Source organism: Heterodontus francisci, chromosome 4 (assembly GCF_036365525.1).
Source record: "Heterodontus francisci isolate sHetFra1 chromosome 4, sHetFra1.hap1, whole genome shotgun sequence".
Lineage (NCBI taxonomy): Eukaryota > Metazoa > Chordata > Chondrichthyes > Heterodontiformes > Heterodontidae > Heterodontus > Heterodontus francisci.
Genome location: NC_090374.1, coordinates 109,838,351 through 109,862,048, shown reverse-complemented (window position 1 = coordinate 109,862,048; position 23,698 = coordinate 109,838,351). Strand labels below are relative to the sequence as shown.

At 44.8% G+C, this 23,698-nt stretch overlaps 1 protein-coding gene across 4 annotated transcripts in view; it reads left to right on the top strand.

Moving 5' to 3' along the window:
- LOC137369191 (protein prune homolog 2-like) overlaps nt 1-23,698 on the top strand; it is a 558,836-nt gene that overhangs the window by 405,539 nt on the left and 129,599 nt on the right. The window contains exon 1 of one of the 4 annotated variants that reach the window (XM_068029993.1): nt 21,903-22,018. The exons of the other annotated variants lie outside the window; for them this stretch is intronic. The gene's annotated coding sequence lies outside the window, so the exon portion shown is untranslated. Of the gene's footprint in view, nt 1-21,902; nt 22,019-23,698 lie in introns of those variants that run through there. 4 annotated transcript variants of the gene reach the window in all.

Below are 23,698 nucleotides of genomic sequence, written 5' to 3'. Positions count from 1 at the left end.
ACCACGAGGCCTCGCTCCCACTGGCAATATCGGGCCGGGCCCTGCTGGCGTCGAGGTCCGTGGCGAGCATCATCCAGGTCCATCTTCAGGTCTCCAACCCCCCACCCCCGCCATGGATTCCGACGATGAGGGCTCTATAGAATCCAGCCCTATGAGGGGTCCACCAGATAGAGTGGATAGGAAGGCCCTATGCCCCTTGGTTGAGGGATCTATAACCAGGGGACAAAAGAAACAAAGAACAAAGATAATTACAGCACAGGAACAGGCCCTTCGGCCCTCCAAGCCTGCGCCGATCCAGATCCTCTCTCTAAACATGTCGCCTATTTTCTAAGGTTCTGTATCTCTTTTCTTCCTGCCCATTCATGTATCTGTCTAGATACATCTTAAAATACTCCATCGTGCCCGCATCTACCACCTCCGCTGGCAATGCGTTCCAGGTGCCCACCACCCTCTGCGTAAAGAACTTTCCACGCATATCCCCCCTAAACTTTTCCCCTTTCACTTTGAACTCGTGTCCTCTAGTAATTGAAACCCCCACTCTGGGAAAAAGCCTCTTGCTATCCACCCTGTCTATACCTCTCATGATTTTGTACACCTCAATCAGGTCCCCCCTCAACCTCCGTCTTTCTAATGAAAATAATCCTAATCTGCTCAACCTCTCTTCATAGCTAGCGCCCTCCATACCAGGCAACATCCTGGTGAACCTCCTCTGCACCCTCTCCAAAGCATCCACATCCTTTTGATAATGTGGCGACCAGAACTGTACGCAGTATTCCAAATGTGGCCGAACCAAAGTCCTATACAACTGTAACATGACCTGCCAACTCTTGTACTCAATGCCCCGTCCGATGAAGGAAAGCATGCCGTATGCCTTCTTGACCACTCTATTTACCTGCGTTCCCACCTTCAGGGAACAGTGGACCTGAACACCCAAATCTCTCTGGACATAGCTTTAGGGTAAGATGCAGGAGGTTTAGAGAGGATTTGAGGAGAAATGTTTTCACCCAGAGAGTGGTGTGGTTCTGAAAGGGTGGTCGAGGCAGAAACCCTTATAACATTTAAAAAGTATTTGGATATGCACTTGAAGTACCGAAACATACAAGGCTACAGACCATGAGCTGAAAAGTGGGATTAGGCTGGATGGCTCCTTGTCGGCCAGCAGAAACACAATGGGCTGAATGGTCTCTTTCCATGCTGTAAATTTCTATGATTCACACAACAATGCAACCAGATTGGGAAGTCAATGGGTTGGGGAACTGAAATTGTGCGTTTCCAGTCTGTGACATCAGACATTTGTTTTTTTTTTAAAGCTTTTATAAGCGATTCATCTTCACCATATGTTTCAAATACACTGAAGACAGACTATAGTACTACAATATCTTGGGCCAGGGAGTTAACTTTTTTTGGGCGGGGAGAGCCGGTGGGGGAAAGAGTGAACAATCTCCACTGCAGAATCACAAAATGAAAAATGCCAGTAATCCCCCTAATACTAAGAAATGGAAGGGAAATATAGAGCCTGCCACAAACTACTTTTTTTTTATTGTCACCAAGTGCAGAATTAAGTTAATAATGGAACTACACCTGATTACTGCTGGCAGAAAAATGATGAATAACTTCAATAAGTGCCTTGCAAAACACTGATTGCCAAGCGAATGCTTTGTAAAACACTTATTGCGCGTGAATATCTTGCATTGTCACTAGAGGGTGCTATTTGTTAGTGTTAGTCAAGATTTTTAAACTGGGGCATCTTGATTAGATAAACTTACTTCAAAAGATCAGTCAAAGAGTAATAAAATACATTTGGTGCACACCTTTTGCAAGAGTTCCCTGTTTCATTAAAACAAATTTGACAAGTTTGAAACATTTCATTTCTGACATCCGGAGTCAAACACCTTGAGATGATAATGCAGAAGCAGATTGAAGTTGCCTGTACTCTGTGCTAATAGTCTGCCTCAGTCCCAACCAAAAAAAAAGTCCAATGGCAGAGCATCATGACATTTTCCAATTCTCACACCCCAATCGCTTTTCTGAATAAGATTGACAATGAAGGGACAGTTTTGTGCTGTGGGTTGTTGCCCGCTAGGAACTGGGAGGTCCTGCCCATACTTTTTTCAGATGTGACAGTCGGAAGACAAACATTCATCCCACCAGTCTGGGTCAGATTCTCAGCCAATTTCTTACTGTGCAGTGCAGTATCGCTATTGGAAGGGGGTAGACTAAAAGCTCTAGATATTCAGTTTATGTTTTGGAGGCAGGTGGTATTAAATTATAATGGAAGAAAAAGAAAATTATTCAAATAAAGTTAATTTATCCCAGTGATGTTTAAATTAATACAAATATTAATGCAACCTCATCCATTTAAAAAATGCAGCCCAAAGGCGCTGAACATTGAGTTGTAAATGTTTACGTGAATGAGCACAACATATGCTTGGACATCAAATTTCATGGTTGATTGGCTGTTCACTATGGAAAATATTTTAACTGTCAGATGAGCACTGGAGTATGAAATGTTGGACCAGCAATAAAAGGTTATCACAATCATAAATGCAATTCTTTATGCAACTAAGAGAATGGGATTGCTGCCCTCCTAAGAAAATCTCTGATCTTTTAGTTGAAAACCTCAAATATACATTGGCAGTTATGCTGCTTCTTTGGTAATTGGAATCTATTCTACGGATGTAGCAAATTAAACAAATAATCTGAGGATCATGACTAAAGTTCCATAGTTCGAAAAGTAAGAAAACAGCATAAAGTTCAGTAATGAAACTGATAAAATACATCCAGGATTTTAAGTTTCTGTAATTTTTCTGTGATTACTTTTCATAGCTTTTAAAATTTTCTGTTGGAAGTAGAGGGCGACACCCCATTCTGTTTTCTACAAGTTGTACTAAGTAATAAAGCTGACAACAGTACCTTTTGCCTTTATTCAAAAAGGACAGAAGAAAGCATGGAATGACCCAACAGGTCGAGTCTTTCCACAGATCATTGTTTAATCTCGTGAGGGAAAATTTCTCCCGGTTCCTACCCCCTCAAAGATGGTCAGGCAAACCTCCACAATATCCAGTTAGATTTAAAGCTTAATTATTCAATTCTGTTCGACTGCTTCTCATAGATGGCATTTCCATGGTCCCTGCAGCACAGAGATCTATGGAGTATTTGAAGCTGCAGATATCTGTTGGTTAAATCATTATTTATTCCTTTGTAAAAGTTTAAATGCTTTGAAAGTTGCATAGAGGAACTCAACATTACAAGAGCATGAAAACCAATTTAACACAAGGTGCATTTATTGATTCTCAGCATCTCAAAGGTGAGCATCCATAGTTCAACTGCCAATGCTCTTTCAGTTCCATTATTTGAGTAGAGAATGTGCTCATTTTTAAGGCAAATCTTTGAAATATTTTCTTTTGAAGGTTTTGAAATATGAAGGGTCAGTATAATTGTATGTACAGATTACATTTGTGTGAGTGTGGATTTTCTCTTGTTTCCTTAGTGGGGTTTGAAATTCATGTAAGTGAATGAGCAAATAAAACTCTCATTTAGATCACAACTAAAGGCATTAGTTCTGACTCTCCAATGCAGTCTGTCTCTTTCATTCAAGAATTCTATTAAGTTTCATCTTAACCTTCTCTACTCCAGTAGAAATAATCCGTGTCTTTTCTCACAACTATGGTTCCTCATCCCTAGTGAATCCGTCATTTGGTGAATCTATGCTGTATATTCTCTGTGGATTTAATATCCTTTCTGTAATGGAATACCCAAAATTGCACACGAGGCTAACTTGTCTAAACATTGCTGTCGACAAATGTAACGTTACTTCTTTGGGCTTATGGGGGCTGGTTTCATTGACTAGGCTTGTATTTCTATGAGTATAGAAGATTAAGGGATGATCTAATTGAGGTGTTTAAGATGATTAACAGATTTCTTAGGATAGATGGGGAGCAACTATTTCCTCTGGTGGTGGGATCCAAAGCAAGGGGGATAAACTTAAAATTAGAGCTCGGCTGTTGAGGAGTGATGTCAAGAAGCACTATTTCACACAAAGGGTAGTGGAAATTTGAAACTTTCCTAAAAAATTGAAACTAGGTCAATGGAAAATTTCAAAACAGATTAGTCAGCACAGAGACAGGCTTTTCGGCCCATTGTGTCTGTGCTGGCCATCAAGCACCTAACTATTCTAATCCCATTTTTCAGCACTTGGCCTGTAGCCTTGTATGCTATGGCATTTCACATGCTCATCTAAATACTTCTTAAATGTTGTGAGGGTTCCTGCCTCTACCACCCCTTCAGGCAGTGCGTTCCAGATTCCAACCACCCTCTGGGTGAAAAACTTTTTCCTGAAATCCTCTCTAAACCTCCTGCCCCTTACCTTAAATGTATGCTCCCTGGTTATTGACCCCTCCGCTAAGGGAAAAAGTTCCTTCCTATCTAACCTATCAATGTCCCTCATAATTTTGTTACCTCAATCAAGTGCCCCCTCAGCCTTCTCTGCTCTAAGGAAAACAACCCTAGCCTTTTAAGTACTCTTAATAGCTGAAATGCTCCAGCCCAGAAAACATCCTGGTGAATCTCCTCTGCACCCTCTCCAGTGCAATTACATCCTTCCTGTAGTGTGGTGCCCAGAACTGTACAGAGTACTCCAGCTGTGGCCTAACTAGCGTTTTATACAGCTCCATAACCTCCCTGCTTATATATTCTATGCCTCGGCTAATAAAGGCAAGTACCCCATATGCCTTCCTAACGACCTTATCCACCTGTGCTGCTCCCTTCAGTGATCTATGGACAAGTACAACAAGGTCCCTCTGACCTTCTGTACTTCCAAGGGTCCTACCATCCATTGTATATTCCCTTGGCTTGTTAGTCCTCCCAAAATGCATCACCTCACACTTCTCAGGATTAAATTCCATTTGCCACTGCTCCGCCCATCTTACCAGCCCATCTATATCGTCCTGTAATCTAAGGCTTTTCTCCTCACTGTTTATGACACCACCAATTTTTGTGTCATCTGCGAACTTACTGATCATACCTCCTATAGTCACGTCTATAGATTTTTGTTAGATATGGTATGAAGGGATATGGAACCAAGCGCGTTAATGGAGTTGACTGTCAGATCAGCCAAAATCTAACTGATTGGCAGAAGAGGCTTGAGGGCTGAATGGCCTAGTCCTGTTCCCATATTGTATATTATGCTGCTATTTATAAAGACTAACATGGGCTATGTTTTACAGCCCCCTGACATCAGCGGTCATGGCGGGGGTGGGTGCTGGAAAATGCCTCTGGCAGAGGCCCGGCACAGGCCTCGATGCTGGGAAGGCCTGGCACAATATTGCCGGCAGTGGCGAGGCCTAGTGGCCATCTGAGTATCCAAGGTAGAACACTGGTGGGGAGGGGGGAGAAAGTAAGTTTTCAGTGCGAGCAAGGTCAAACTACTTTCATTGGTCTAGGTGGTGGAAAGGGGTAAAGTTTAAAGTTGATGAACTTTGTGGGGAGATGGTTGGGAGCACAAGGTAAGTGTTTTGGCGGGGAGAAGGCAGGTAATTACTTCTATGCTTATTGGGGGTAGGGGGGGTTGGTGGGAGAGGGCCAGGATCACTTTATTTCATTTTTCAGAATCATTACACCATTCAAAACTTATATTGCAATGGAGGGCTCAACGCGCTTTAAAATGGCATTGGCGCCTGCTCAGTGGCGCCTGACGCCATTGCCGAGGACAGACACCCCCCACGCCCCTCCATGTCATTGCAGGGGGGATGTGGGGGGTGATCCACCCTGACCATTTAAATGAGTCACCGTGTTTTTGCTGTTCATTCATGGGATGTGGGCATTGCTGGCTAGGCCAGCATTCATTGTCCATCCCTAATTGCCCTTGAGAAGGTGGTGATGAGCTGCCTTCTTGAACCACTGCAGTCCATGTGAGGTAGGTACACCCACAGTGCTGTTAGGAAGAGAGTTCCAGGATTGTGACCCAGTGACAGTGAAAGAACGGTGATATAGTTCCAAGTCAGGATGGTGTGTGACTTGGAGGGGAACTTGCAGGTGGTGGTGTTCCCATGCATTTGCTGCTCTTGTCCTTCTAGTTGGTAGAGGTCGTGGGTTTAGAAGGTGCTTTCCAAGGAGCCTTGGTGCGTTTCTGCAGTGCATCTTGTAGATGGTACACACTGCTGCCACTGTGCGTCAGTGGTGAAGGGAGTGAATGTTTGTGGATGGGGTACCAATCAAGCGGGCTGCTTTGTCCTGGATGGTGTCGAGCTTCTTGAGTGTTGTTGGAGCTGCACCCATCCAGGCAAGTGGAGAGTATTCCATCAGACTCCTGACTTGTGCTTTCTAGATGGTGGACAGGCTTTGGGGAGTCAGGAGATGAGTTACTCGCCGCAGGGCTCCTAGCCTCTGACCTGCTCCTGTAGCCATAGCATTTATATGGCTACTCCAGTTCAGTTTCTGGTCAATGGTAGCCCCTAGGATGTTGATAGTGGGGGATTCAGTGATCGTAATGCCATTGAATGTCAAGGGGAGATGGTTAGATTCTCTGTTGTTGGAAATGGCCATTGCCTGGCATTTGTGTGGCGCGAGTGTTACTTGTCACTTATCATCCCAAGCCTGGATATTGTCCAAGTCTTGCTGCATTTGTACACGGACTGCTTCAGTATCTGAGGAGTCATGAATGGTGCTGAACATTGTGCAATCATCAGCGAACATCCCCACTTCTGACCTTATGATTGAAGGAAGGTCATTGATGAAGCAGCTGAAGATGGTTGGGCCTAAGACACTACCCTGAGGAACTCCTGCAGTGATGTCCTGGAGCTCAGATGATTGACCTCCAACAACCACAACCATCTTACTTTGCATTAGGTATGACCCCAACCAGTGGAGAGTTTTCCCCCTGATTCCCATTGACTTAAGTTTTGCCAGGGCTCCTTGATGCCATACTTGGTCAAATGCTGCCTTTATGTCAAGGGCAGTCATTCTCACCTCACCTCGAGTTCAGTTCTTTTGTCCATGTTTGAACCAAGGCTGTAATGAGGTCAGGAGCTGAGTGGCCCTGGCGGAACCCAAACTGAGCGTCACTGAGCAGGTTATTGCTAAGCAAGTGCTGCTTGATGGCACTGTTGATGACACCTTCCATCACTTTACTGATGATAGATGGTAGACTGATGGGGCAGTAATTGCCTAGGTTGGACTTGTCCTGCTTTTTGTGTACAGGACATACTTGGGCAATTTTCCACATTGCCGGGTAGGTGCCAGTGTTGTCGCTGTACTGGAACAGCTTGGCTAGGGGCGCGGCAAGTTCTGGAGCACAGTTCTTCAGTACTATTGCTGGAATATTGTCAGGGCCCATAGCCTTTGCAGTATCCAGTGTCTTCAGTCGTTCTTGATATCAGGCAGAGTGAATTGAAGTGGCTGAAGTCTGTCATCTGTGATGCTGGGGACTTCAGGAGGAGGCCGAGATGGATCATCAACTCGGCACTTCTGGCTGAAGATTGTTGCAAATGCTTCTGTTTTATCTTTCGCACTGATGTGCTGGGCTCCCCCATCATTGAGGATGGGGATATTTGTGGATCCACCTCCTCCAGTTAGTTGTTTAATTGTCCACCATCATTCACGGTTTAATATTGCAGAGGCTCTGTGACATGCTCGACACCGAGAACGGTAGCAAATTTATAAAATCCAGCCTTTTTTTTTAAGTGTCATCTTGGTGCAGTGCTATGGCTTTTCGTCTCTGAATCAGAAGGTTGTGGGTTCGAACCCCACTCCAGGACTTGGCCACACAATTAAGCTCACATTTCACTGCATTACTGAGGGATCATTCTTGGAAATGCTGTTTTTCAGATGAAGTGTTAAAATAATGTTCCTTCTGCCTGTTCAGATGGGTATAAAAGATACCATGGCACTATTTGTAGAACAGCAGGCTGCTATCTTAGTGTCCTAACCAACATACATCTCTTAGCCAACACCAAAACCGTTAATAAGTGTAATTCTTCTCATTGCTGTATCTGGAACCTGACTCTGTAAAATTGCCTCTTCTATTTGCCTACAAAACAACATGAGTACACTTCAAAAGTAATTCATTGCCTGTGAGGCATTTTGGGACATCCAGACAATGCGAGAGGTGCGATGTAAAGACAAATATTTTTTTCCTTTTATGACCCTATCTGCATGCACTGGAATTTTCAAAGAATTATGTGTTTGCATCCCAAGGTGTCTCTTTTCCTCCAGACACTACATAATTATTCCATTGAGTTCATAACCATATATTTGGCTTTTTCTCCCAGCTCAATCTCTGCAGATATTCTAGATTATAATGAGCCTCTCAAAGAAAATAGACCCAGTCTTGCACCATTCTGGGATGGTGGAAATATACCTGAAGTTGAAGTAAGGTCTCAACCACTAATGAGGAAAGACCTTGATACTAAAGTTGATCTTGAAAAATAACCATCCCATCAACCAAAAATAGTCCAGTTCTGGTTGCAGAATCTGACTCTTCACTGTGTAAGTGCAAGTCTTATCAGTGGGATAGGGGATGCTGATTCTGCTTTTGCCAAGATTACAAGAACCATAGTTGACAGGACCAGTGCAGTGTGATCAGAATAGTGTTTGTTTGTTCCCTGTTGTCTGAAGCTCCTAGGGGTACAGAAGGACATTCACGAATGCATACAGAAACTTCAAATTCCAGAAAAAAGAAAAGTTGTCCTTCTTCCACAAGAATGGGCCTCCTATCTTGGCACAGAACCAGGAGACTTAATGCAAACAGGTTGACCACCTTTAAAGATGCATCAACTCTTCCAGATGGAAAGTAAGGTGATGGAGATTAACACCCTCAATTGTCTACATCCACCAGGTGAAGGCTGAGAGGAATATTCCTCGGTCCAGTTTGCATAATTACTATAATATAATCCTGGAAGCACAAAGCAAGCCAGTGAACATAAGTAGAGAAAATGAACAGGTCAAGATTTTGGAGCAGGCTTTTCTTTAGAACCCTCTATATTCAGTTGTTCCTAGCAAGTGAAGCCAACCTTCACAGATGAAGCCTCGGATTATTTTGGAGGTTGATTTATCAGGGGTACTGGTGAGCAATAGATCGTGACCTGGGAATCCATCTCTTTTGCCTGAGACTAGACTAGAGAGAGAGATAATTGATAAACTAATCAACCTTGGAGAGAATAAAACCTATGGTCCAGATGGATTGCATCCATGCATATTAAAAGAAGTTAGGGAAGAGGTATTAGAGGCACTATTACATATATATAACAATTCAGTAGAAAAGGGAATAGTGCCAGAAGACTGTTGGACCCCTAATGTTATTTCTCCTTTAAAAAGGGAGATAAAACAAGTTCAGGGAATGATAGAGCAGTTAGCTTGACATCGGGAGTAGATAAGATAATGGAATCTCTATTCAAAGATGCAATATAAACATATACTCGAAAATAGAATTTTCAGCACAGATTTCAAAAGGCAAGGTCATCCTTGATTACTCTTATTAAATTCATTGAAGAAGTAAATGAAAGAGTAGATGTAATATATGTGGATTTTCAAAAAGCCTTCAATTTGATACCACGTAGTACACTAGTGATCAAGGTCAGAGTTTTTTTATTCTTTCATGGGATGTCGCTGGCAAGGCCAGCATTTGTTGCTCATCCCCGATTGTCCTCGACAACAGAGTATCTTGCTGGGCCATTTCAGTTAAGAGTCAACCACATTGCTTTGGGTCTGGAGTCACATGTAGGCCAGACTGGGTAAGGACATTAGTGAACCAGATGGATTTTTATGACAATGATAGTTTCATGGTACCATTACTGAGACTAGCTTTCAATTTCAGAGTTTTATTAATTAATTGAATTCATTAACTGAATTTAAATTGCATCAGCTGCCGTGGTGGGATTTGAACCTGCGTCGGCAGGGCATTTTCTGGGCTTCTGGATTACTCTTTCAGTGACATTACCACTATGCCGCTGTTTCCTGTATATGGAGCCAGTGGATAGGTGGCAGGATAGATACAAAGCTAGCTACTAATCAGAAAACAGAGAGTAACAGTTAAGGGCAGCTACTCTGACTGGCAAAAGGTGGGAAGTGATATTCCACAGGGATCGGTGCTGAGACCAATTAATCACAATTGACATTAACGATTTGGACTCTGAATCCACTGGAAGTACAATTCGAAATTCGCGGACTACGCTAAATTGAGGGTGTGGTTAATACAAGGATGACTGTGATCAAAAAACAAGACGACGTTAGTACACTTGCAAATTGGATGTGTAGTGGCAAATGAATTTCAATTTAGATAATTGTGAGTTGGTGAATTTTAGTAGGAAGAATAAGGACACCATTTACTGCTTGGATAATAGTCTAAATGCGGTAGAGGAGCAGAGGGATCTGGGGGTACAGATACGCAAATCACTAAAAGTAGCGACACAAGTTAAAAAGGCTATAAAGAGAAACAAGCACTGGTTTATTTCTGGGGGGATACAATTGAAAAGCAGAGAAGTTATGTTAAACTTGTATAGAACCTTGATTAGACTGCACCAGTAGTACTATATACAGTTCTGGTCTCCACATTATTAAAATGAGATCGAGGCAAAGGAGAAGGTGCACAAAAGATTTCTAAGGTTGATTTCTGAACTGAAAGGTTATACCTATGATGAAAGACTGAACAGGATGGGACTGTTTTCCATGGAAAAGAGAGGCTGAGAGGTTACCTGATGGAGTTCTTTAAAATGATGAAGGGGTTTGATAGGGTAGATCAAGAAAAGATGTTTCCACTTGTCAGGGATCCAAAGACTATGGCCGGAATTTTACCGGCATTAAACGTGTCTCTTCGGAGGCGTCCGGATGGTAAAATGAAGCGCGATGACGTTGGGCCGTTTCCCCAGCGTCATTACGCGCAGACGTCATTTTACCAACGTCGGAAGTAATTGAAAGGTAATTGAGGTCGTTTACAAAGCAATTGACTACAATTTTACACATGAGGTCTGATTTAACGTCTGTAAATCGGCTCGTGGGACGTGTCGGCCAGCAGCAGCTACATAAGGGCAGCAGGTATTGATTCAGGAGGGAGTTGGAAGTACAATTTTCAGTTTTACTCTGAAATAATTCTAATGCTATTTGTATATCCTGACAAGGTGTGTGACTTGCAACTAGTGCTAAAGGATTCATCTGAGTGTTCTGCACTGCTGATGGGGATCCATCAACTTTGATTTATGTGGTGAAAGGAAGGGGATCACGTGAGCCAGTCCTAACTGCTGGAAGCTAATACCTGTGGTCAGAGCATCTGGTGAGTAGTACAGCAATGGGAATTGTTCAATGTGGAGGTGGATCATCAGATGAGGAGGACCTTGCCCCTATGAGGGACAAAAGGACAAATGTGCAGGGGAACGTGCAACAAGCTGACCCAGTGCACCTTCGTGATGTGGGAGGGAGAGCAGGTGGCAGAGTCGCCCATTGGCGAACACGTCAGGATACGTGCCTACCCACCAGGAGGGGCATACCGGCTGTGTCTGAGTTACCTGCAGCTGTCAGATCGCCAGTGCAGTAGAAGACTGCGGCTGTCACGGGAGACTGTCACATCTCTTTGTGAGATGTTGGCAGTGGATGTTTCCTCAAACTGTATGGGAGGCCATCCAATGCCGGTCGCTCTAAAGGTTACAATATCTCTTAACTTCTATGCGTCTGGCTCATTCCAAGCCTCAGCAGCAGACTTGTGCGGAGTCTCACAAGCAGCAGCGCACCACTGCATCAAGGTGGTGACTGATGCATTGTTCCAACGTGGTAACCAATTCATCACATTCAAGGCGGGACAGCACTTGTGAGGCTGAGCGAGCCAGAGGCTTCAGCACTATATCTGGGTTTCCAATGGAACAGGGCGTGATTGACTGTACTCATGTGGCCTTCAGAGTCCCAGCAGGTCAGTTGGGGGCATTGATTAACCGCAAGAGATACCATTCAATGAACGTTCAGCTCGTCTGTGATCATCGTCAGAGAATCATGCAGGTGTGTGCACGTTACCCTGGGATTTGTCATGATGCCTTCATTCTCCGAAACTCCCACGTACCTGCAATTTTCAGGCTTCCAGACAGAATGGAGGGATGGATACTTAGCGACAGGGGGTTATCCTCTGAAGACATGACTCATGACACCAGTGAAGAATCCAAGGGGTCATGAGGAGGAACGATACAATGAGAGTCATGCGGCCACCACAGTGACCATCGAACAAACTATAGGCCTGCTTAAGATGAGGTTCAGGTGTCTTGACCGCTCAGGTGCAGCACTGCAGTACGCACCTTCAAGGGGTGCAAGAATAATTGTCGTCTGCTGTGCCTTGCATAACCTGGCGACTGAAAATGGAGAGACACTGGAGAAGGATCAGTGTCATCGCGATGTGTCATCAGATGACGATGATGTTTCTGATGATGAAGATGGACACCACTGACTTGATGGTCATGGAGAGGAAGCTGAATTTAATTTGGATCTAAGTGCTCGATAGACAAGGGTGTCTTTCAGAGGCAGACGTTTCCATTGAGAGTCTGTAAATTTTCGCATAATTGGGATTACCGTATGACAAGACTAATTGTGAGACTCTGAAAGGGCAAATTCACTCACCTTCACGGGGAGAGAGAATGCAACGATACAATCCTTCATATCATGAGGAACGTCACCCAGGTGTGAGACCTCACATGTTGAACTACTTTTGTTGAGCAACGATGTTGGAATTGACTTCAGGAAAGCCATGACAAAATCTCAGAGAACCCCATTTTATTACAATATTTTATAACACATGCTGAGTGGTTCCAGCATTTCTTGTTATTATTTCAGATTTCCAGCATCCGCAGTATTTTGCTTTTATCTTACAATATGATAGGTGGGTTCTCTGGCCTATCAAAATGTTACACCAATTATACTGCAGCAGATCCCAGGAATTAGAGGCAGCAAGCCTGCTTCTTACTAAAATCAGTTTTTCTTACTCTTTCATAGGATGTGGGCATCGCATTTATTGCCCATCTCTAATTATACTTGAGAAGGTTGTGGTCATCCACCTTCTTGAACTGCTGCAGTCCAGCTGCTACAGGTACTCCCTCAGTGCTGTTAGGGAGGGAGTTCCAGGACTTTAATCCAGTGACAGTGAATGAATGGTGATATAGTTCCAAGTCAGGATGGTGTGGGGCTTGGAGGAGAGATTGCAGGTGGTGGTGTTCCCATGTGTCTGCTGCCCTTGTCCTTCTATGTGGTAGAGTTTGTAGCTTTGGAAGGTGCTGTCAAAGTAGCCTTGGTGAGCTGCTGCAGTACATCTTGTATATGGTACACACTGCTGCCACTGAACATTGGTGACGGAGGGAGTGAATGTTGAGTCTGGTGGATGGGATGCCGATCAAGCGGACTGCTTTGTCCTGTATGGTGTCAAGCTTCTTGAATGTTGTTAGAGCCACAGTCATCCAGGCAAGTGGAGAGTATTCCATCACACTCCTGACTTGTGCCTTGTAGATGGTGGACAGGCTTTGGGGTCAGGAAATGAGTTACTCACCGCAGAATTCCCAGCCCCTGCCCTGCTCTTGTAGTCACGGTATTTATGTGGATGGTCCTGTTCAATTTCTGGTCAATGATAACCCCCAGCATGTTGATAGTGGGGGATTCAGCAATGGTAATGCCATTTAACATCAAGGAGATATGGTTAGATTTTCTCTTGTTGGAGATGGTCATTGTGTGGCACAAATATTACTTGTCACTTATCAACCCAAACCTCAATGTTGTCCACGTCTTGTTGCATCTGAACACAAACTGCTTCAGTATTTGAGGCCTAGTGAATGATACTGAATATTATGCAGTCATCAGCAAACACTCCCACTTCTGACTTTATGGTGGAGGGAAGGCCATTGATGAAGCAGCTGAAGATGGTTGGGCCTAGGACACTACCCTGAGGAGCTCCTGCAGCGATGCCCTGGGGCTGAGATGATTGGCCTCCAACAACCACAACCATCTTCCTTTGTGTTAGGTATGACTACAACCAATGGACAGTTTTCATCCTGATTCCCATTGACTTCAATTTTGCCAGAGCTCCTTGATGCCACACTCACTTCCCATCTTGAGTTCAGCTCTTTTGTCCATGTTTGGACAAAGACTGTAATGAGGTCAGAAGCCATGTGGCCCTGGCGGAACCCAAACTGAGCATCAGTGAGCAGGTTATTGCTGAGTAAGTGGCGCTTGATAACGCTGTTGACGACACCTTCCATCACTTTGCTGATAATCGAGAGTAGACTGATAGGGTGGTAACTGGAATAATGAGCAGCTCTGACTGCATGAAAAGCCGGCACATGGTTAAAAAATAAAATATTAAAAAAGGCCAGTCATGCTCTGAAGTCATTGAACTCGATATTCAGTCCGCAAGGCTGGAGAGTGCCTAATTGAAAAATCAGGTGCTGCTCCTCGAGCTTGTGTTCATGTTCCCTGGAACATTGGAGCAGGCCAAGGACAGAAATGTTGGCATGAGAGCAGGGGGGGAGTCTTGAAATGGCAAGCAACCGGAAGCTCGGGTTCATGCTTTCGGACTGAGCGGAGGTGTTCAGCAAAGCAGTCACCAAATATGCGTTTGGTCTCCCCAATGTAGAGGGGACCGCATTGTGAGCAGCGAAAACAGTATACTACATTGAAAGAGGTACAGGTAAATCACTGCTTCACCCGAAAAGAACCATGTGCCTGCTTTTTGTACAATCAGAGCTGTTCATTATTCTACTATGAACACTCTCTCTGGACTAATGCTTTGTCTTTCACCACAAGCATTAACACATGCTTTGCCTTTGTCACAGGACAGCTTTGATATTTAATTTCCCTCTGCCCTATCAAACCCTTTGTTCTCTCCCCCACACCCCTCCCTTTCACTTGCTTAAAACCTAATTCTTTTCTAACCTTTGCCAGTTCTGATGAAAGGTCACAGACCTGAAACGTTAACTTTGCTTCTCTCTTCACAAATGCTGCCAGACCTGCTGAGTATTTCCAGCACTTTTTGTCTCGTTTCAGAATTCCAGCATCTACAGTATTTTGTTTTTAGTTTAAAAAGAAAGTATCCTGCAATTATGGCAAGGCATCCTTCCCAAACTCTCATGCAAAGGATCAATTAGAAGACGAGCATTTAACAGTAGAACAAATAGGTGCTTGAAAGAGCAAACACTGTACTTGCCTCTCTCAAAATAACTAAAATGGCAGGGCAATGATCTGGAAATTGAATAAAACTGAAACTGACAGCTTCGTGAACCTTCTTAAAAACTGCCGGGTGTGACACATTTCTGCCTTTCCTCAAGGAAGTTTCCTGGCTCACAGTATTCCCGGCTCATAATCTATTGTGCAGGCCTAATTCTCCAGAATACATTTCTATCAAACAGGAGCGGAATTGCAGAAAATTTGTTGTAAACTTTTTTCCAGATTGGACGTTGTAGATTGAGTTTTCGTCTGCACTGCCTGGGTGTAAAATATCAACTGGCAGAGCTCAAAGACAAACATTGGATGGGCCTAGAAAAGGATGTGTGATCTTTCTCACCCAATTTTCCTAGCTATGCATTGTCCAAGTAATATTTTATGCCCGGTCAGTATAGACTAGAATCTACTGCTATGTTTTGTCCACTGCTAGAACTCTCACATGTTCGTTCATTCTTTTCTATGCTTCCATAATTTCTTATGATTATTCCTCAACCCATAAAATATGACAGCACAAAAAAACATAAAAAGCCCCAGCGATTTTCAGGGCCTTAAAGTTCCAGAATCAGGAAACCTACACTGTTGACTTTTTTATTTATTTGTGGAATGTGGGCATCCCTGGCATGGGCAGCATTTATAGTCCATCCCTAATTGCCCTTGAGAAGGTGGTAGTCTGCCACCTTCTTGAACCGCTGCAGTCCATGAGGTGCAGGTATATCTATAGTGCTGTTAGGGAAGGAGTTCCAGGTTTTTGGCCCAATGACAGTGAAGGAACAATGATCTCGTTCCAAGTCAGAATGGTGTGTGACTTAGAGGGGAACTTGCAGGTGGCGGTGTTCTCATGTATTTGCTGACCTTGTAGAGGTAACGCGAAGGTGTTGTTGAAGGAGCCTTGGCAAGTTGCTGCAGTGCAACTTGTAGATGGTACATACTGCTGCCACTGTAGGCCAGTGGTGAAGTGAGTGAATGTTTAAGATGGTGGTTGTGGTGCCAATCAAGCAGGTTGCTTTGTCCTGAATGGTGTTGAGCGTCTTGAGTGTTGTTGGAGCTGCACCCATCCTGACTTGTGCCTTGTAGATGGTGGACAGGCTTTGGGGAGTCGGGAGGTGAGTTACTTGCTGCAGAATTCCCAGCTTCTGACCTGCTCTTGCTTTTTTTAATTCGTTCATGGGATGTGGGTGTCGCTGGCTAGGCCAGCATTTATTGCCCATCCCTAATTACCCTTGAGAAGGTGGTGGTGAGCTGCCTTCTTGAACTTCTGTAGTCCATGTGGGGTAGGTAAACCCACAGTGCTGTTAGGAAGGGAGTTCCAGGATTTTGACCCAGTAACAGTGAAGGAACAGTGATATAGTTCCAAGTCTGAATGGGGTGTGGCTTGGAGGGGATCTTGCAGGTGGTGGTGTTCCCATTCATCTGCTGCTCTTGTCCTTCTAGTTGGTAGAGGTTGCTGGTTTGGAAGGTGCTGTTGAAGGAGTATGGTGAGTTGCTGCAGTGCATCTTGTATATGGTGCACACTGCTGCCACTGTGCATAGGTGGTGGAGGGAGTGAATGGCATCCCGTCCACAGACAATCAAGTGAACTGCTTTGTCCTGAATGGTGTCGAGCTTATTGAGTCATAGAGTTATACAGCACAGAAACAGGCCCTTTGGCCCATCATGTCTGTGCTGGCCATCAAGCACCGAACTATTCTAGTCCCATTTTCCAGCACTTGGCCCGTAGGCCTTGTATGCTATGGCATTTCAAGTGCTCATCTAAACGCTTCTTAAATGTTGAGTGTTGTCGGAGCTGCATCCATCGAGGAACGAGGAAATTATTCCATCACGCTCCTGATTTGTGCCTTGTAGTTGGTGGACAGGCTTTGGGGAGTCAGGAGGTGAATTACTCGCCGCACGATTCCTAGCTTCTGACCTGCTCTTGTAGCCACGATATTTATATGGCTACTCCAATTCAGTTTCTGGTCAATAGTAACCCCCAGGATGTTGATAGTGAGGGGATTCAGTAATCGTAATGCCATTGAATGTCAAGAGGAGATGGTTAGATTCTCTCTTGTTGGAGATGGTCATTGCCTGGCACTTGTGTGGCGCGAATGTTACTTGCCACCTATCAGCCCAAGCCTTGATATTGTCCAGGTCTGGCTGCATTTCTACACGGACTGCTTCAGTATCTGAGGAGTCATGAATGGTGCTGAACATTGTGCAATCATGAGTGAACATCCCCACTTCTGACCTTATGATTGAAGGAAAGTCATTGATGAAGCAGCTGAAGATGGTTGGGCCTAGGACACTACCCTGAGGAACTCCTGCAGTGATGTTCTGGAGCTGAGATGATTGATCTCCAACAACCACAACCATCTTCCTTTGCGCTAGGTACGACTCCAACCAGCAGAGAGTTTTCCCCCTGCTTCCCATTGACTCCAGTTATGCTGGGGCTCCTTGATGGTTGGGCCTAGCATACTACCCTAAGGAATTCCTGCAGCAATGTGTTAGGACTGAGATGTTTGGCCTCCAACAACAACAACCACTTTGTGAGATTATTCATGTTGAAAGAGGGTTCCATCATTTACATGAAGGTGGTGTGAGCCCATACCACTATGAGCACATATTGGGCAGAATTTTGTGCTGACGGCAGGACACCCAGCACCAAGCCGAAAAGGCAGGGACCAATTCTAAAGATTCAGGCCAGGGAGTGCGTAACACCGTTCGGGTGGTGGCAAGGGATAAGGAGGGAGGTGCACCATTGACCGTACTTCCTTCATTAAGGAAATCCTTATTGATTGCTGTGGATTCCAAGCTGTGGACATCTTTTGCCTGCAAGACTTCCCCAGCAGTGGATATTTTGATGTGACATTCAAGAATGTGGCGGGATGCATCAAGTTCTTGAAGGTGTTCAAGGAGAAGGGAAACCAGGCGCTGCTGCCCATCCTCACAGTGGAGCACTCTTCATGCTGCCGTCACAACGTGACCGGATGGTGACAATTCACCTCTATAACGCCCATGTTGCTGTCATGGATGTACTCGCCTTCCTCGCCAGGTACGTCGAGGTAGCCGGCAGCAGCACTGATGTCAAGGACCCATTTGGGATTTGGACTAGCAAACGGCAGTTCGAGGTGACCTTGAAGGTCGATGCCAACGGAGCCATCATCCATCCTTCCTCCAGCTTCGCTACTGGGGGCAGTTGAGGCTTCTTGGTCGATGCGGGGCAGCCCAGAGTTTGTCGCACCTGTGGCAAATCTGGTCAACTGGCAGCTAACTGCAGCACAGTCGTCTGCAAGAACTGCAGGAAGGAAGGCCATCAGACCAATCACTGTAAACAGAGTAAGCGTTGCAATCTGTGCGGTGAGGCAGACCACCTCTACAAAACCTGCCCCAAATGGTGCCTCAATTATGCTCGGGCAGCAAGGTCCAAGGAAAGGCCGGGAGAAGGAACGGCGAATGCGTCTGGTGCTGGGAAGGAGACAAGCAACCCTCTCCGCAGCGAGGAAAGTCTACCTGAGAAGGAGAAGAAAGGGGAGGCAGCTGCAACCAGCGACCCAACACCTACCCCGTGCCCAGAAACCTCTCCTCTACAGACAGAATCAATGGAGGAGGAGGCAGCAGACGGACAAACAGGTCAGGGGCAAGTGGTACAAAGGAAAACCACAAAGAAAAAGGCTCCAAAAAAAAGAACAGGCTACCACCCAAACTAGTGGCAAGAGGAGACTACCTTCTGAGACAGACTATAGCAGTTCCTCCTCACTGGACGAGAAAGGGCCGGAACGACGGCACCTGCAAAAGAAGCGAAAGAACTCAAAGGAGCTGGAAGATAAAGCCCCCCCTGCTCCGGGGCACTGGAAGCTGTGAGGAGCCCAATGCGCCCCAAACCCAAAGCGCCGAACCTAGCGACATGCCCAGCGCACCCCAGCTCCGGGACACCGAGAGCAAAGAAGCGTCTGGCGCACTCCAGCTCCGGGAAGCCGGCAGCAGTGATGCCTTCGAGGAGGAACAGAGGGGAAAGACACCGACAGCAGAGGACAGCCCAAGCCTTGCTGCCTGCAAGACCCCCCTGATGTCACCCCAGCAGAACAAACCCTGCATGAGAAACCAGGAGGGGTTTCTGAGCCCAACCAACGTGAAACAGCTTGCGTACAGTATGGGTATGCAGGAACATACTGAAGGACTGGGACTAGCAAGGAGAAATGGTCTGGGAAGTAACAACTAAAAAATGGGTATAAAGATTGCTTCAATTAATGTGCGTAGCATTAAATCCACTACACGATGTGCTTCAACCTTGGACTACCTTCCTAAGGTCAAAGCCAACCTACTGTTTCTGCAGGAGTGTGGAATACCACACCTCAGCATCTATAGGCAATAGTTGAGAAGGTGGTCCCACGGGCCATCGATCTGGTCAGGGGGTAATGATTCCCGTTCCTCCGGCCTGGGTATTCTGCTACGGGGAGGGAACTTCACCATCTCTGAAGTTAAGGAGACGGTGGGTGGCTAACTCCTCGCAGCAGATGTAATGTACAACAATGCTCCACTCCGATTGATCAATGTGTACGCCCCGGTTCAATGCAGCGAGCGGCTGACCGTCTTCCAGCAGCTCCCACTGCTGCTGGTGACGTCCAGGGCGGTCATTCTAGGCGGTGACTGCAACTGCATCATCAATGCAGCTGGATGATCTGGCAGTGATGACAGCAAACTGGACGCTACATCCAGATTCCTAATGGAAACAGTAAAAGATGCCAAGCTGCACGATTTCCTCAGCAATCCTGCAGACGGAGCGCAGCGTAGATACACCTTGTCAAGGTCGGACGGGTCGGCCTGTTCCAGGATTGACTTCCTGTTTGTGTCCTGTACTGTCATGGTCAGATCCACCGACGTCAAGTCGGTGTTCTTCTCTGACCATTGCCTCTTACTGGCTGACTGTCACTTACAGGACGACTAGTGGGTTGGGAGGGGGACATGGAAGCTCAATGCTATACTGCTAACCCCAGAGAACGTTGAGGAACTCAAAAGAGATTACAAAGGTTGGAGAACCGTGAAACCCCTCTTTGAGTCTCCAGTTCGCTGGTGGGCGGAGATCAAGGAGAACATCAAGAGGTTCTTTATCTTCAAAGGTGTTCAGAGGGCGAGAGAGAGACAGAGGGAAATGTCCTGACTCCGGAAAAGAATGCAAAATCTGCTCTGGCTGCAGTCGATGAGGGTCGAGGTCAAGGAGGATCTCCAAGAGGTGAAGAGCCAGCAGGCCTCGCTCTTTGCCACGGAGGTCTCCAAGATCATCTTCCGGTCCAGAGTCTGCTCTGTTGAGCAGGATGAGACATGCTCGCGTTACTTCTTCGAAAAGGTACACAGAGAGAGCTCTGTGATCAGCAGCCTGAAGGAAGAGGATGGCTCGATAACGTCTTCACAGTCCAATGTACTAAGGATCACCAAATCCTTTTATGCTGGCTGTATGACGTGAAGCCCACGGACAGCACGGCTTCGCAGTCCTTCCTGTCATCTATCACGGAGGTCTTAGATGACAGCATGAGGGAAAGACTGGACAAACTGCTAACTCTGGATGAGCTGACAAACTCCGTTGAGATGAGTAAAGCTCTCGGAAGTGATGAGAGTATGCTTCTGGCCAGCAGCATGCCAGAATCCATGAGGAAAGGCATCATCACCCTCATCTATAAGCGGAAGGGGGAGATGGCGGAAATCAGAAATTGGCAGCCCATCTCACTGCTTAATGTTGACTAAAAGATTCTGTCCAAAGTCATTGCCAGTCCCCCCAATCCAAATCCCTGCGGCAGCAGGAAGAGGCTCTTAATAGGCCACTTAAGGGCCTCAATTGGCCTCTGGCTGGGAAGGCTATCTTTGGCCTATCCCGCCCTGACAAAATTGTGTTGCGATGGGGAGGCGACGGGCCCTTCCCCCCCGGCCCCCGCGCTTCCCGTCGCAATTCTATAGGCCCCCTGCCTCCAAACCCATCTCGGGTGGGGTGGCTATAAAATTCAGCCCATTGGATGCCAGCCAGAGCACGGGGGCTGATTTAAGTAGCAGCAACAGCCTCTCATTGGCCATTTAAAAATGCAGAACAATCAGTTCTCTGATAAAAAAGGGTTGATCAGATACGAAAGACAACTGGAATTCTTTAGGCATCCAGAGCTTCCAACCCTAGGATAGATCCCACATCCACCAGTCATGAAGCTAGTATTGCTGCATTCTCGTTGTAAAGCTGGCATCCAGCAAAGCTGAGCTCAAGGAAACGCATGTTGGTCTGCAAACAGGCCCCTACTTGAAGATGTATAGAGTAGGAGACTTCTGACACACATCTGACTGACCTATGCCAGGATTGTGCCAGAAATGCCTGCATTTTTACACTGTTATGCAAATTATGACAGAGTAAATCAAGAGTATGTTCCACTTTGTTGAGCAATTGGAAGTGTTATCAAAAAGTTTTATCTAGCAATGCGAGTGCTTTGCACTGCAATTATGCCCATTCCAAATACCTGTAGGAGCAGATATTCCACTTTTCTTTGCTGATTTGTTGCATGCATAGCACTTTGTGAAAGCTCTGTGGTCCACGGACTCGGCTATATTATGTTTCAGGAGTATTACAATACAACACCTGAGATTGTAAAGCAGTGGCCAGCCTTTGATAAATTCTTCCTGCTCTCTGATCCATCATTAAAGTGAAAGCTGCTGTGCTTTAATGAAAGGCTATCAGGAAGCAGGTGATCATCTGTGTTTTGATGTGTCATCAGTCATGTGATCAGCAGTGTAAAATGGAAGATCTGTTTTGAGAATGAGCTGCACATAGGGTTGTAGAGGATAAAGTGAAGAATATTGTGATATTTTAGTGACCAGGTTGTCCAAATCTTTTAAGGTAAGGGGTTCAACAGAGCGTGATTTTTTAAAAATTGGTATTTGAATAACTGAAACTGAAGAAATCCATGTGAAGAACTGTGTATGGCTATCAGTGCTTGCTGCTTCAATGAAATACAGCTGCTTTCCCACTATTAAATATTTTATTTTTAAAGCTATAATAATCTTTAAATGATTTTAAACTGCTATATTTTACACCAGCAGTAGCTCATTAAAGCTAACTTATTGTTGGTCTGGAATAGATGTCAGTAATACTTCTGTACTATATTTGTAAAGTGTGATGTGTGTAGCTTTATGTACTGGACTGTAGTAAGTCACCGAGAGCTAATGAGATAAAACTGTGTCCTTTGCATGTCATACAGAATGGCAACAATAGAATTCCTAATGAAGTATTCATTTGACGAGTATTTGGCTGGTATAAAATCAGTAGAGGCTGACTCATATGATAATATGGATTTCAGAGATGGGGCTTGGTCTAGTGTGTGTAAATAATTTTAAAATCCTGTGTAATGAAAGGAATTGAAGGCTGGTTGTGAACAGAAAAGCACATATTTCTTCAGTGGTGCCTTAGGCAAAGCATATATTTGAATAAGCAATGCAAAACAAATTCATGTGAGAGTAGTAATACAAATCTGTTAGTTTACTGTTCAGTCTGTACTCGCTGTTGATCATAAACCAGCTGCACGGTTCTATTGTGGCCCATTGTCGACAACTGAAGCCTCTATCTTCCCTTCATTTATTTAATCCTTAAAGCTGATTGGCCATAGTTTGTTTGCGCATGGGGAAGAGAAAAGACTGTTACTGCTACAGTGTCATGAATTATTTGCTTTCATTTTCTGTAATTTGAACCTCTTTGCTGTTCAGTTGATAGACAGGTTTGTTTGTTGGAATAGGAAGGTAACTAAAAACAGGATGAGGATTTTATTAAAAACCTTATTTCACTATAAATAGGAAGGTTGCTATGAGAAGTATATTTTCATGATTAGGAACAGCTTTTGTCAGGAATCAAGTTTTTCATTTTGGAACTGAAGCTGATTCAAGGAGAAGTACAGGTAAGTACATTCATTACTTCTGAAACCTAGTTATTATGTGAGCAAAGTCTTTCAATAACCACACTTTATTCTGTATTGTAGTTTAGGTAAAAATGTTCAATCAACATTGATAACCACAGTCCTGGATGTTAATTTCCAGCAAAAGGATTCTATATTTCAACACAAAGGCAGAGTATGCACTGTGTTCTCTTTCTTGTATGAAAGATAATTAAATAGTATTGATTCTGTACGATGTTTGATATCCACATGATTCATCACTAAAATAATATTTGTTTGTGGTCCAGAACATGTTGGAAGTTTTTTTCAATTGGAAAATTTTCAATTTCACTGCAAAATGATATGTTGATTTTCTACTAATCAACATGTTGAAGTGCTGAGTACAATTTCTGATGCTATGAGTTCTGGTAGCATGAAGATTTGAACAAACCCCCCCCCACCCCCCACCCCACTTCATCTCAAAAGGAAGGAAGGATAATCGAAACATTGATTTCAAATGCTTCTTGACAATTCGTACATTGGAAATCATTGAGCAGATAGCACACCCACTTACTAGACAGTAGTGATTGTGGCCCAGGTATAAGTATACTGAAAGATATAGTCATCTATATTGAGTAAATTCACTATTTTCT